Below are 16,162 nucleotides of genomic sequence, written 5' to 3'. Positions count from 1 at the left end.
TAGCATTAAACTTTCTTATAAAAAAACAATCAATCATAATCACTAGTTATAACTACTGATCCAGTTTAGCAGGCAATATTAACCAGGTGAAATTGTGTAATTTCTCTTGCGTTCATTGCACGCAGAGTCAGGGTATATGCAACAGTTTGCCAGAATTTTGCGTAATTATGACATACATTGAAGGTTGTGCAATGTAACAATAATATTTAGACTTGGGGATGCCACCCGTTAGATAAAATACCGAACGGTTCCGTATTTCACTGAAATAATAAACGTTTTGTTTTCGAAATTATAGTTTCCGGATTCGATCATATTAATGACCAAAGGCTCGTATTTCTGTGTGTTATTATGTTATAATTAAGTCTGTTTTGATAGAGCAGTCTGACTGAGCAGCAGCAGGCCCATAATCATTCATTCAAACAGCCCTTTCGTGCGTTTTGCCAGCAGCTCTTCGCAAGCACAGCGCTGTTTATGACTTCAAGCCTATCAGCCTAATGGCTGGTGTAACCATTAAATTTGGTTACATTTTTGCATCTGAGCTCCTAGAGTGTGCGGCTCTCTTTTATTTTCAAGTTTCTACTCCGCTAGCCAGCACCTCGTCTTGGTAGGTGTGCGTTTATTTTTCTTCTAGATCATGGTGTAACCAATGTGAAATGGCTAGCTAGTTAGCTGGGTGTGCGCAAATACTGTTTTAAACGTCACTCGCTTTTAGATTTGGAGTAGTTGTTCCCCTTGCTCTGCCAGGGCTGCGGCTTTTGTGGAGCGATGGGTAACGATGCTTTGAGTGTGGCTGTTGTCTATGTGTTCCTGGTTCGAGCCCAGGTAGGGGCAAGGAGGGGGACGGAAGCTATACTGTTACACTGGCAATACTAAAGTGCCTATAAGAACAGCCAATAGTCAAAGTTATATGAAAAACAAATGGTATAGAGAAAAATAGTCCTATAAATACTATATTCACTACAACCTAAAACTTCTTACCTTGGAATATTGAAGTCTCATGTTAAAAGGAACCACCAGCTTTCATATGTTCTCATGTTCTGAGCAAGGAACTGAAACGTTAGCTTTTTTACATGGCACATATTACTTTCTTCTCCAACACTTTGTTTTTGCATTATTTAAACCAAATGTAACATGTTTCATTATTTATTTGAGGCTAAATTGATTTTATTGATGTTTTATATTAAGTTAAAATAAGTGTTAATTCAGTATTGTTGTAATTGTCATTATTACAAATAAAAAAATAAAAACATTGTCCGATTAATCGGTATCAGCTTTTTTGGTCCTCCAATAATCGGTATCGGTATCGGCGTTGAAAAATCATAATCGGTCGACCTCTAATAAGAACACCCAATAGTCAAAGGTTCATGAAATACAAATGGTATAGAGAGAAATAGTCCTATAATTCCTATAATAACTACAACCTAAAACTTCTTACCTGGGAATATTGAAGACTGTTAAAATTAACCACCAGCTTTCATATGTTCTCATGTTCTGAGCAAGGAACTTAAACGTTAGCTTTCTTACATGGCACATATTGCACTTTTACTTTCTTCTCCAACACTTTGTTTTTGCATTATTTAAACCAAATTGAACATGTTTCATTATTTATTTGAGGCTACATTTATTTTATTGATGTATTATATTAAGTTAAAATAAGTGTTCATTCAATAAGTGTAATTGTCATTATTTTTGGTCTTCCGATAATCGGTATAAGTGTCAGCGTTGAAAAATCATAATCGGTCGACCTCTAATCACTACTCTTGTTCATTATTCCTGCTTTAGGCGGAGTGACTGTAACCAACCACAACACACAACACACATACACACATACTGACCACAGCTCATCCCCAGGCACAAACAGAGGAAATGGCCGATGCTCCTCCAGAAATGACAGTTTAGAAACAATTTCACTTTATGAGCATTCCTGTGGTGTCTGGCATTCATGTCTCTCTTTGTCTGACTTACTCTCTTTCCCCTTGAGTCTTCTTGTTCCTCGCTATCCCTTTCTCTCTCTATCCCTCTATCCCGGTTTCTACTAGTCACTAATTTGCTTTTTGGTCTTAATTTAAGGTTAGGGTTAGGCATAAGGTTAGCAGTCTGATTAAGGTTAAGGTTAAGGTAAGGGGTAGATTTACAATCGGATATTAAGAAGATAAATTGTAGAAATATGAGGGATTTAGCCATAATTATGACTTGGTGGCTGTAGTAACTAGTGACAACCCTCTATCCCTTTCTCTGTCCCTAGCTTCTTCCTACTCCAGTAGGACTCACATTAAGTACTGACCTGTCTGTCAGGCAGTGTCCTGGCCAGCTATGTGCTGAGGCGAGTCATTGAACAAGACCTGAGGTTTTACAGCTCCTGACTCATTGTGATGAAGTAACAAACTGTACTGTAGCCACAGCAGACACACGCATGCTCACACACACACATGCAAGCACACACAGACACAGACACACCCACACACACACACAGGTTTGATGGAGAGGGCTTTTAAACCAGCAGAGAGACGGAACACAACTTGGACATGGTCCCTTGTTTTCTTCTCTCTCTCCAAGGACATTTTTCTCTCACTTCTTTCTCTCTCCCTCTCCTATGCTCACTTCTCTGGTTGTTTAGATAATGATATGGTTTGGTGTAAACACTCAGGTTTTGTTTTTCTCTTTTGTTGTCTCTTCCTCGTGTCCTCTAGTCTGGACTCAGTCTCGTCTTAGATTAATTCTGATCTGAGGTCAGGGCCTGTATTCATAAAACATCTCATCATAGAAGTGCTGATCTTGGATTCATTTTGTATTTTAGATCATATTGATTCATATTTTATGGACAGATCCCAAATCAGCAATCCTATTCTGAGGCGTTATGAATGTGGGTTCTGATCTCATACAAGGACATCATCCTACTGTATCACAGATGTCTTCCATGGTTCTAATAGACACCTGACCTGGAACACTACTGTAGAATAACTTTCCCTCCAAGACTGACTGCAACAATGCTGAGAGATTATTTATTAATTTAGTCATTTCAATGATAAGCATTAAGTAGCAGAATTTATTCCTCCCTGGACTGGGTTTGAACCAGGGACCCTCTGCACAACAATTATTCAAGGTCTTTGTAACGGTCGTTGGTGGAAGAAGGTGAGGACCAAAGCGCAGCGTGGTATGTGTTTGTCATTTATTAAATAGAACTGAACACTAAATACAAAGTAACAAAAGAACAACCGAAACAGCTCCATCAGGTGCAAAACACAAAACAGAAAGCAACTACCCACACACTACTCACCCATATGGGCAGGAGGTACCTACAGTGCCTTGCGAAAGTATTCGGCACCCTTGAACTTTGCGACCTTTTGCCACATTTCAGGCTTCAAACATAAAGATATAAAACTGTATTTTTTGTGAAGAATCAACAAGTGGGACACAATCATGAAGTGGAACGACATTTATTGGATATTTCAAACTTTTTTAACAAATCAAAAACTGAAAAATTGGACGTGCAAAATTATTCAGCCCCTTTACTTTCAGTGCAGCAAACTCTCTCCAGAAGTTCAGTGAGGATCTCTGAATGATTCAATGTTGACCTAAATGACTAATGATGATAAATACAATCCACCTGTGTGTAATCAAGTCTCCGTATGAATGCACCTGCACTGTGATAGTCTCAGAGGTCCGTTAAAAGCGCAGAGAGCATCATGAAGAACAAGGAACACACCAGCCGGGTCCGAGATACTGTTGTGAAGAAGTTTAAAGACGGATTTGGATACAAAAAGATTTCCCAAGCTTTAAACATCCCAAGGAGCACTGTGCAAGCGATAATATTGAAATGGAAGGAGTATCAGACCACTGCAAATCTACCAAGACCTGGCCGTCCCTCTAAACTTTCAGCTCATACAAGGAGAAGACTGATCAGAGATGCAGCCAAGAGGCCCATGATCACTCTGGATGAACTGCAAAGATCTACAGCTGAGGTGGGAGACTCTGTCCATAGGACAACAATCAGTCGTATATTGCACAAATCTGGCCTTTATGGAAGAGTGGCAAGAAGAAAGCCATTTCTTAAAGATATCCATAAAAGTGTTGTTTAAAGTTTGCCACAAGCCACCTGGGAGACACACCAAACATGTGGAAGAAGGTGCTCTGGTCAGATGAAACCAAAATTGAACTTTTTGGCAACATTGCAAAACGTTATGTTTGGTGTAAAAGCAACACAGCTCATCACACTGAACACACACATCCCCACTGTCAAACATGGTGGTGGCATCATCATGGTTTGGGCCTGCTTTTCTTCAGCAGGGACAGGGAAGATGGTTAAAATTGATGGGAAGATGGATGGAGCCAAATACAGGACCATTCTGGAAGAAAACCTGATGGAGTCTGCAAAAGACCTGAGACTGGGACGGAGATTTGTCTTCCAACAAGACAATGATCCAAAACATAAAGCAAAATCTACAATGGAATGGTTCAAAAATAAACATATCCAGGTGTTAGAATGGCCAAGTCAAAGTCCAGACCTGAATCCAATCGAAAATCTGTGGAAAGAACTGAAAACTGCTGTTCACAAATGCTCTCCATCCAACCTCACTGAGCTCGAGCTGTTTTGCAAGGAGGAATGGGGAAAAATTTCAGTCTCTCGATGTGAAAAACTGATGGAGACATACCCCAAGCGACTTACAGCTGTAATCGCAGCAAAAGGTGGCGCTACAAAGTATTAACTTAAGGGGGCTGAATAATTTTGCACGCCCAATTTTTCAGTTTTTGATTTGTTCAAAAAGTTTGAAATATCCAATAAATGTCATTCCACTTCATGATGGTGTCCCACTTGTTGTTGATTCTTCACAAAAAAATACAGTTTTATATCTTTATGTTTGAAGCCTGAAATGTGGCAAAAGGTTGCAAAGTTCAAGGGGGCCGAATACTTTCGCAAGGCACTGTAAGTATGGTTCTCAATCAGAGACAACGATAGACAGCTGTCCCTGATTGAGGACCATGAAACAAAAACAAAGAAATACAAAAACATAGAATGCCCACCCTAGTCACAAAATAGAGAATAAAAGCCTCTCTATGGCCAGGGCGTGACAGTCTTAGTACTGCAGTTGCTTATCTTGACAAGCTGTAGAATCTCTTTTCCTCACTATGAAGTTAAAAGTAAAGTCAAAGTGGATGACAGATGTACAGTTCTGTTCAGCGGGATCTGGTTTCTCCAGTGATGCCTGCTCACTAGATCTGTGCTATACAGTGATGACTGTTCAGTCAAGCTGTTTTCTACAGTAGATATATGGAGAAAATGCAGACAGGTTTGCCCCCATGGCAACTCAATCTCTGCTCCCTGTCTTTGAGCAGAAATAGAGGGAGTCGAACGTGTCAGAATTAGTGTGTGTGAGAGAGAGAGAGATTAAGCTGGTCTCGTAGTGTCTCAAACATTCTTCCACACAACACGGTATACCCTAAGACAGAGAAAAAGACAGAGAAGAAGAAGAAGTACAGTGTCTGAGGTATGCATAACAGAAATAAAATTATTCCCTCCCTCCAGACTGAATTCCCTGACAGGTGGATTGTACCAGGAATTTGGAAAAGCTCTGAGAAGGCCCTCGGGGTACTGGACAAGGCTGCATTGTCGTTCTGGGAGAAGAGAAGGGGGGGGAGGAGTAGAGGGGGGGAAAGTGGAGAAGATTAGGGGAGAGCAGATGAGAGGAGAAGAACAATTAACAGAATACTTAGACAAGAGAAGAGAAGGGGAGAGAAGAAGAATGTAGAGCAGTGGTTCCCTAACTTTTATAGTCCCGTACCCCTTCAAACATTCAACCTCCAGCTGCAAATGTTGTTTTTTGCCATCACTATATGATACATTTATTAAACATAAGAATGAGTTTTTATCACAACCCGGCTCGTGGGAAGTGACAAAAGGCTCTTATAGGACAAATAATAATATAATAATCAATCATTTTACTCTTTATTTAGCCATCTTACATATAAACCTTATTTGTTCATCAAAAATGGTGAATAACTCACCACAGGTTACTGAGAAGGGTATGCTTGAAAGGATGGACATAACTCTGCCATGTTGGGTTGTATTGGAGAGAGACTCCGTCTTAAATCATTTTCCACACACAGTCTGTGCCTGTCATTAGTTTTCATGCTAGTGAGTGCCGAGAATCCACCCTCACATAGGTACGTGGTTGCAAAGGGTATCAGTGTCTCAGTGTGATTTGCCAAGGCAAGAAACTCAACCCTATCCAGAAATCAGGCAGTGGCTTCTGATTAAATTACATTTTCACAGAACCGCTTGTTGCGGCTCCTTGTTGAGGCTCCCATGTTCAGATATCGGTAAGTGAACTGGAGGCAGGGCATGAAAAGGATAACGAATCCAGTTGTTTGTGTCGTCCGTTTCGGGAAAGTACCTGCGTAATTACGCACCCAACTCACTCAGGTGCTTCACTATATCACATTTGACATTGTCTGTAAGCTTAAGTTCATTTGCACACAAAAAAATCCTACAATGATGGAAAGACCTGTGTGTTGTCCGTGTTAATGCAGACAGAGAAGAGCTCCAACTTCTTAATCATGATGATGGGGCGGTGTGTTGGAAGCAGGTGCAGGTGCAGGTGAAACGTTTTAATAAAACAACAAAACCAAGAACACAACACTAACATAAGGCAGAACGCCGATACACAAGAACAATACCAACTGATGAGTGAACCTGGGAGAGTGACATATAAAGGGGAGGAAATGATGAAGGAAATGGAGTACAGTTGTGAATCATAATGATTCACGGGAGCGCGTAATGATGACGGCCAGTTGTGCGTAATGATGAATCCCAGGACCGGTGGTTAGTACTCTGGCGACGTCATATGCCAGAGGGGAGGAGCAGGAGCAGACGTGACACATAGCCACAATTTTGTCCCGCACGTTGGATATAGTTGCGGAGAGTCCCTGTAATCCTAGATTCAGATCATTTAGGCGAGAAAAAAACATCACCCAGATAGGCCAGTCGTGTGAGAAACTCGTCATCATGCAAGCGGTCAGACAAGTGAAAATTATGGTCAGTGAAGAAAATGTTAAGCTCGTCTCTCAATTCAAAAAAATGTGTCAATACTTTGCCCCTAAATAACCAGCGCACTTCTGTATGTTGTAAAAGCGCTACATGGTCGCTGCCCATATCATTGCATAATGCAGAAAATACACGAGAGTTCAGGGGCCTTGCTTTAACAAAGAACCACTTTCACTGTAGTGTCCAAAACATCTTTCAAGCTGTCATGCATTCCCTTGGCAGCAATAGCCTCTCGGTGGATGCTGCAGTGTACGCAAGTGGCGTCGAGATCAACCACTTGCACAAGCGTTACCACTCCACTATGTCTCCCTGTCATGGCTTTTGCGCCATCAGTACAGATACCAACACATCTTGACCACCAAAGTTCATTTGATGTCACAAAGCTGTCTAGTACTTTAAAAATATCCTCTCCTGTTGTCCTGGTTTCCAGTGGTTTGCAGAAGAGGATGTCTTCCTTAATTGACCCCCCCCCCCCCATAAACGTAACGGACATATACCAGGAGCTGTGCCTGGCCGCCACGTCTGTTGACTCATCTAGCTGTAACGCATAGAATTCACTGGCTTGTATGCGAAGCAGTAATTGTGGGGCGGCAGGTAGCCGAGTGGTTAGAGCGTTGGGCCAGTAACCGAAAGGTTGCCAGATTGAATCCTCGAGCTGACAAGGTAAAAAAAAATTGTTCTGCCTCTGAGCAAGGCAGTTAACCCACTGTTCCTAGGCCGTCATTGTGAATAAGAATTTGTTCTTAACTGACTTGCCTAGTTAAATAAAGGTACAAAAAAAAAAAAAAAATTGTTTCAAAACATCTCCTACCATGTCACTGATGCGTCGTGAAACAGTGAAGGAATTGTCTGTATAGTTTTTTGGGCCTTTCCCCCCAGGATTGTCTCAGCCATGTCCACGACAGCAGGAAGAATTAAGTCCTCCACGATAGTATGGGGCTTGCCTGTCCTAACCACTCGGTAGCTCACCATATAAGACGCTTCTAGACCCTTCTTATTAAGGGTATCTGTTGCTTTTATACATGTCTTACTACTCGAAAGTCGTCTTTATTCTCTCTCAAAAAACTCCTGTGGCTTGTTTTTCATATTGTCATGTTTAATTTCTAAATGTCTGCGCAAGAGTGAAGGTTTCCCGCGAGAGAGTACCGGTTAATTGGATGATTGGATGTTAATCATTTGACTACAACCTGTATTGACGTTGTGTTGTTATTTCGCTGAACACTAGATAGTTTCATTTTATTTTTGGCAGTGAAACGAGGCTACTCAGTCAAAAAAAAAACTCACCCAAATGTATAGCCCTGTTGGAAAATATAAATGTACTGTTAGTAAATGTTAAGATATTTATTTGGCGTACCCCTGACGGCATTGCGCGTACCCCAGTTTGGGAATATCTGGCGTAGAGGAAAGGGAGGAAAGGAAAAAAAGAGAGGAGAAGAGAGAAGACAAGAGAAGAGAAAAGAACAGTGAAAAAAAGATAAGTATTGATCGGTTGTTAACAGCAGACCAATAGATCACAATGGGGATGATGAAGTCACAATGTCCAGGTTATCGTGGAAAGAGATACTCTCTCATGGGACCTCTTGGTTAAATAAAGGAGAGATAGAAAAAAGAGCTGGATGAAGTGAATTGAATTAGAAAATCAATAGCTACCAGGCTGTGATGGTGTCTTGAAAGCCAAAGGCCTGGAAACAACTGAAATGGGTTTTCAAATGTCGCTGAAATGTAATTGTGCATTTTATTTCTTTTCCAGAGAAGACTGTTCTTAGGTGTTCTATGTGTGTTGCTCATCACAGTACACACCACATAAAACGTCATTATATTATCCGCTAAGAACGAGTCGAGATTCTGAGGAGCAATTAGGAGCTACATTCAATCCAGGCAGATGATCCAGGGTAAAAGCCCGATCAACATTTAAGTATTAATGTTCCCGTGTTTTCTGAGACTGCTAAATGCTGCATACATGTATGTTGGCTCAATCAGAAATGACCTTTAGATGTCTATCACACTATAACGAGGCTCTTTTGTGGACCGGATTGACTCTAGCCCTGTGTGTTTTTCCATTGGGCATTGAGTCTGAGAGTCTACCCTCTGCTGGTAGGTTGTAATACTAAACCGTCACTTCAGAACCACTGATGATCAGCAAGCCTGATGCCCTCTGGTACGGATAATATACAGGGGAACGGTAATGGTGAAACTATGTAGTAGACCTGTTGTTAATGCTGTTAGGTCTGTAATTCCCACAACTAAAATCTTGCATAATTGTGTCAGATCCTCGAGAAAACATACTAATCAGATTTGCCAAGTCTCCACCCCTCAGCCAGTTTCCACTCTCAGACAGTTTTGGGCAAATCTATGGGCCAAATGTCCTCTCCCCTTCCAAAATTTGAACGATGCGAAATCATGTTTTGTCCAAATGATCAGTGACCAAAATTCTGCTTAACAGAACAAAGTTCCTAGTTAGTCGTCACATCCCACAATCTGTTCACAGATGCTACTGCCATTTATGTTACGTGCGTCTGTCCACGAGAGATTAGATCCATAGTTGTTGCACAAGGAAGGAGGTAGGAAGGAGGGAGGAAAGAAAGAAAGGCCTTAGATTCTCAAAGTAACAGGGTCATAGGCGGATACCATCTACTATTCCTAATGTAGAGTAACAAGGATAGATCCTAGTGTCCAATGGCCATAGGGGATCCATTCAGTCAGTGTAACGGTATAGATGTAGCTATCATCTGTAGTACAGGCAAACACAGTCTCCTTTCACTTCCTATTAACTAGATGATAAATGGAGTTCATTAGTCATATAGACAGTTGTCCTGTGTTCAATGTCTGGAGGTCACAGCTCCATCTCTATTCTCTACTGTTTGCTCCATTCTCTTTCCATTCTTGATTCTCTTGCTCTTTCTCTATCAGGCTGTCTCCCTGTTTTCTCTCACTATTTTTTGCAGAGATCAAAAGGAGACTATTTAGCTCTAATGTTGTCTGCCACCAAATCCCCCTTTGAATAAAAGTCAGAAATTGAAGCGGGCAAATCATGTTTTATGTATATTGTGCTTACACAATGAAAGCAGAAAGCAGAAAGCAGAGGGGGAAGTGGGGCAAGCATTATAGCCTGGCGTATTATAGCAACAAAGCTGCTCTACCCCCCTTTCTTAGAAAATGACTGCAGCATAGCAGCAATAGCCATAGAGAGGGAGAGGTTGAAGGGAGAGAGAGAGAGAGAGAAAGAAAGATATTTTAGAAAAGCTATTGACTTGCAAAGCGGAAGGAACACTACATAGAAATTGCATTAGCTTGCTACTGTCTGTGTTCCATCTGTGCTACTGTAACTCTTGGGTTTGATTGAGCTTGTAGGCTACAGTGAGACTGGCTGGGTTAAGATGGAAACTAGTTTGACGTATTGTGAGGGTTGATATGACAGTTATGTAAGCCATGTGCAGTGCTTCTCTCTCTCCCAGCTCTCTCCTTTTTTCTTTTGCTCTCTTTCTCTGCTTCTCTCCCTCCTCTCTCTTTCTCTGTCTCTCTCTGCCTTTCTGACTCTCACTCCTATGTCTCTCTCTGCAGTAACTAACCTGCATGCCCGTTTAGGCACAGGTGCTTAGTGTCTGTCTGTGAGAGGGGAGTTAGATGGAAGGATGGATGGAGGGATGTGTCTCGTTGCCCAGTGGACAGTTTGGCTAGTGATGGTTGGAAAAATGGCGCCGGAGGAGATGGCAGCCGTTTTACGGTCTCCTAACCAATTGTGCTATTATGTGGGGTTTTTTCGCGATATTTGTAAATTATTTTGTACATAATGTTTCTGCAACCGTATCTTACGGCAGAAAATAGCTTCTAGATATTAGGACAGCGATCACTCACCTCGGATTAGACAAAGATTTTTTCAACAACAACAGCAGCAAGCAGGACTCACACGATATTCTCCAAACACCCCACAGGGCAGACATCCCAATTATTCGCAAAAGGAAGCGACGCAGAGGACGAAGAGCCGGATGTCTCCTCCGGACCCGCAGAAGACAACTAGGAAAGCTGCCGTTACTGTCAATATTACTCGCCAACGTGCAATCATTGGACAATAAACTAGACGAGGTACGATCACGAATATCCTACCAACGGGACATCAAAAACTGTAATATCTTATGTTTCACGGAATTGTGGCTGAATGGGGACATGGATATTCAGCTAGCGGGATACACGCTGCATCGGCAGGATAGAACAGCACACTCCGGTAAGACCAGGGGGGACGGTCTGTGCATATTTGTAAACAACAGCTGGTGCACAGAATCTAAGGAAGTCTCTAGATTTTGCTCACCTGAAGGAGAGTATATTATGATAAATTGCAGGCCACACTACTTGCCTAGAGAGTTCTCAGCTATACTTTTCGTGGCTGTTTATTTACCACCACAGACAGATGATGGCACTAAGACCGCACTCAGCCAGCTGTATAAGGAGATAAGCAAACAGGAACCCACTCACCCAGAGGCCCAGAGGCGGCGCTCCTAGTGGCCGGAGACTTTAATGCAAGGAAACTTAAATCAGTTCTACCAAATCTCTATCAACATGTTAAATGTGCAACCAGAGGGAAGAAATTCTAGATCACCTGTACTCCACACACAGAGATGCGTACAGAGCTCTCCCTCGCCTTCCATTTGGTAAATCCGACCACAACTCTATCCTCCTGATTCCTGCTTACAAGCAAAAATTAAAGCAGGAAGCACCAGTAACTTGGTCTATAAAAAATGGTCAGATGAAGCAGAAGCTAAACAACAGGACTGTTTTGCTATCACAGACTGGAACATGTTCCGGGATTCTTCCGATGACATTGAGGAATACACCACATCAGTCACTGGCTTTATCAATAAGTGCATTGAGGACGTCGTCCCCACAGTGACTGTACGCACATACCCCAACCAGAAGCCATGGGTTACAGGCAACATTCGAGCTAAAGGGTAGCAAAGCGTCAATACAGGGCTAAGATTGAATCATACTACACCGGCTCCGACGCTCGTCGGATGTGGCAGGGCTTGCAAACTATTACAGACTACAAAGGGAAGCACAGCCGCGAGCTGTCTAGTGACACAAGCCTACCAGACGAGCTAAATCACTTCTATGCTCGCTTTGAGGCAAGCAACACTGAGGCATGCATGAGAGCATCAGCTGTTCCGGACGACTGTATGATCACGCTCTCCGTAGCCGACGTGAGTAAGACCTTTAAACAGGTCAACATTCACAAGGCTGCGGGGCCAGATGGATTACCAGGACGTGTGCTCCGGGCATGTGCTGACCAACTGGCAGGTGTCTTCACTGACATTTTCAACATGTCCCTGATTGCTTCAAGCAGACCGCCATAGTCCCTATGCCCAAGAACACAAAGGCAAACTGCCTAAATGACTACAGACCCGTGCCACTCACGTCCGTAGCCATGAAATGCTTTGAAATGCTGGTAATGGCTCACATCAACACCATTATCCCAAAAACACTACACCCACTCCAATTTGCATACCGCCCAAACAGATCCACAGATGATGCAATCTCTATTGCACTCCACACTGCCTTTTCCCAAGGAAACACCTACTGTATGTGAGAATGCTATTCATTGACTACAGCTCAGCGTTCAACACCAGAGTACCCTCAAAGCTCATCACTAAGCTAAGGAACCTGGGACTAAACAACTCCCTCTGCAACGGGATCCTGGACTTCCTGACGGGCCGCCCCCAGATGGTGAGAGAAGGTAGCAACACATCTGCCACGCTGATCCTGGAACCAGCTCTCAATGGTGCAGCTGTAGAACCTTTTGAGGATCTGTGGACCCATGCCAAAACTTTTCAGTCTCCTGAGGGTGAATAGGTTTTGTCATGCCCGCTTCACAACTGTCATTGCGTGCTTGGACCATGTTAGTTTGTTGGTGATGAGGACACCAAGGAACTTGAAGCTCTCAACCTGCTCCACTGCAGCCGTCGATGAGAATGGGGGCGTGCTCGGTCCTCTTTTTCCTGTAGTCCACAATCATCTCCTTTGTCTTGAACACGTTGAGGGAGAGGTTGTTGTCCTGGCACCACATGGCCAAGTCTTTGACCTCCTCCCTATAGGCTGTCTCGTTGTTGTCGGTGATCAGACCTAGAACTGTTGTGTCATTGGTAAACTTAATGATGGTGTTGGAGTCGTGCCGGTCATGAGTGAACAGGGAGTACAGGAGGGGGCTGAGCACGCACCCCTGAGGGGCCCCTGTGTTGAGGATCAGTGTGGTGGATGTGTTGTTACCTACCCTTACCACCTGGGGGGCGGCCAGTCAGGAAGTCCAGGATCCAGTTGCAGAAGGAGGTGTTTAGTCCCAGGGTCCTTAGCTTATTGATGAGCTTTGAGGGCACTCTGGTGTTGAACGCTGAGCTATAGTCAATGAATAGCATTCTCACATAGGTGTTCCTTTTGTCCAGGTGGGAAAGCGCAGTGTGGAGTGCAATAGAGATAGCATCATCTGTGGATCTGTTGGGGCGGTATGCATATTGGAGAGGGTCTAGGGTTTCTGGGATGATCGTGTTGATGTGAGCCATGACCAGCCTTTCAAAGCACTTCATGTCTACAGACGTGAGTGCTACTAGTCGGTAGTCGTTTAGGCAGGTTACCTTAGTGTTCTTGGACGCAGGCACTATGGTGGTTCTGCTTAAAACATGTTGGCATTCCAATCTCTGAAAGGGAGATGTTGAAAATGTCAGTGAAGACACTTGCTAGTTGGTAAGCGCATGCTCGCAGTACACATCCTGGTAATTCATCTGGCCCTGCGGCCTCGTGAATGTTGACCTGTCTAAAGGTCTTACTCATTGGCTACGGAGAGCGTGATCACACAGTCTTCCGGTACAGTTGGTGCTCTCATGCATGTTCCAGTGTTATTTGCCTCGAAGCGAGCATAGAAGTAGTTTAGCTCATCCGGTAGGCTCGTGTCACTGGGCAGCTCTCGGCTGTGCTTCCCTTTGTAGTCTGTAATGCTATGCAGGCCCTTCCACATCCGATGAGTGTCAGAGCCAGTGTAGTAAGACTCCATCTTAGTCCTGTCTTGATGCTTTGCCTGTTTGATGGTTTGTCGCAGGACATAGCGGGATTTCTTATAAGCTTCCGGGTTAGAGTCCCGCTCCTTGAAAGCGGCAGCTCTAGCCTTTAGCTCAGTGTGGATGCTGCCTGTAATCCATGGTTTCTGGTTGGGGTATGTACGTACGGTCACTGTGGGGATGACGTCATTGATGCACTTATTGATGAAGCCAATGACAGATGTGGTGTACTCCTCAATGCCATTGGAGGAATCCCGGAACATGTTCTAGTCTGGGCTCGCAAAACAGTCCTGTAGCTTAGCATCTGCTTCATATGACAATTTTTTTATTGATCTAGTCACTGCTGCTTCCTGCATTAATTTTAGCTTGTAAGCAGGAAACAGAGGATAGAATTATGGTCAGATTGCCAACTGGAGAGCAATGGAGAGCTTTGTATGCATCTCTGTGTGTGGAGTATGTGGTGTATGTGGTGTTCCAGAGTTATTTTCCCTCTGGTTGCACATTTAACATGTTGATAGAAATTAGGTAAAACTGATTTAAGGTTCCCTGCATTAAAGTCCCCGGCTACTAGGAATGCCGCCTGTGGGTGAGCATTTTCTTGTTTGCTTATGGCGGAATTCTGCTCATTAAATGCTATCTTGGTGCCAGTCACAGACTGTGAAGGTATGTAAACAGCTACAAAGAATATAGATGAGAACTCTCTCGGTAGTTAATGTGGTCTGCAGCTTATCATGAGAAACTCTACCTCAGGTGAGCAAAGGCTCGAGACTTCCTTAGGCTTCCTTAGATATCGTACACCAGCTGTAGTTTACAAAAATACATAAACCGCCGCCCCTTGTCTTACCAGACACCGCTGTTCTATCCTGCCGGTACATCGTATAACTTGTTATGGCTGCAATCTCAATACCGGGATTGATATGACAACTACCAGTGAAAATAGAGGGCGCCAATTTCAAACTACAGAAATCTCATAATTACAATTCCTAAAACATACATGTGTCTTAAATCATTTTAAAGGTCATCTTGTTGTTAATCCCACCGAAGTGTCCGATTTCAAATAGGCTTTTCAGCGAAAGCACTACAAACGATTATGTTAGGTCTCCACCAAACCACAATAAGCACAGCCATTTTCCAGCGAAATACAGCATTCACAAAAAGCAGAAATAAAGATCAAATGAATCACTAACCTTGAATTATCTTCATCAGATGACACTCATATGACTTCATGTTACACAATACATGCATGTTTTGTTTGATAAAGTTCATATTTATAGCAAAAAATCTGAGTTTACATTGGCTTATTAGATTTACTATTTCCAAAAACATCAAGTGATTTTGCATAGCCACATCGTTTCAACAGAAATAATACAAGTTATACACATGAAATATAGATATACCTCTCCTTAATGCAACCGCTGTGTCAGATTTCAAAAAAACTTTACAGAAAAAGCAACACATGCCATAATCTGAGACGGCACTCAGAACAGAATCCAACAGAAGTCAACAGAAATCAGAAAATACATGATAAATGTTTCCTTACCTTTGATGAACTTCATCAGAATGCAGTCCTAGGAATCCCAGGTCCACAATAAATGCTTGATTTGTTCGAAAATGTCTGTTATTTATGTCCAATTAGCTACTTTGGTTAGCGCGTTTGGTAAACAATTCCAAAGTCACAAACCGCGTCCACTATAACGTGACGAAATGTCCAAAAGTTCCGTAACAGTCAGTAGAAAGATGTCAACCGATGTACTGAATCAATCTTTAGAATGTTGTTTACATATATCTTGAATAACGTTCCAACCGGAGAATTAGAATGACTTCAGATGACCGGTGGAACGCAGGTCCTTCCCCTGTGAACACGCATGGTGAATGCATGGTCAACTCGTGGCAGTGGTGACTATATCCTGTGTCATTCGACCCCCCTTCACATTAGAGTCATCAGACAAAGTTCAATTGACTGTTGACATCTAGTGGAAGGCATTGGAAGTGAAAACTCATCCATATCTCACTGTAATTTCAATGAGAGCTTGGTTGAAAATCTGCCACCTCAGAAAAAAAACAGGAAGTGGAATTTCTCAGG

The 16,162-nt window shown here is 42.8% G+C and overlaps 1 protein-coding gene across 4 annotated transcripts in view; it reads left to right on the top strand.

Moving 5' to 3' along the window:
• The window catches only part of LOC110502653 (leucine zipper putative tumor suppressor 2 homolog), a 100,118-nt gene that overhangs the window by 41,477 nt on the left and 42,479 nt on the right, over nt 1-16,162 (top strand). The window lies entirely within an intron of this gene.

Source organism: Oncorhynchus mykiss, chromosome 23, assembly GCF_013265735.2.
Source record: "Oncorhynchus mykiss isolate Arlee chromosome 23, USDA_OmykA_1.1, whole genome shotgun sequence".
Classification (NCBI taxonomy): Eukaryota; Metazoa; Chordata; class Actinopteri; order Salmoniformes; family Salmonidae; genus Oncorhynchus; species Oncorhynchus mykiss.
The sequence above is the reverse complement of the archived record's forward strand: the minus strand, read 5'-3'. Positions and strand labels throughout refer to the sequence as shown.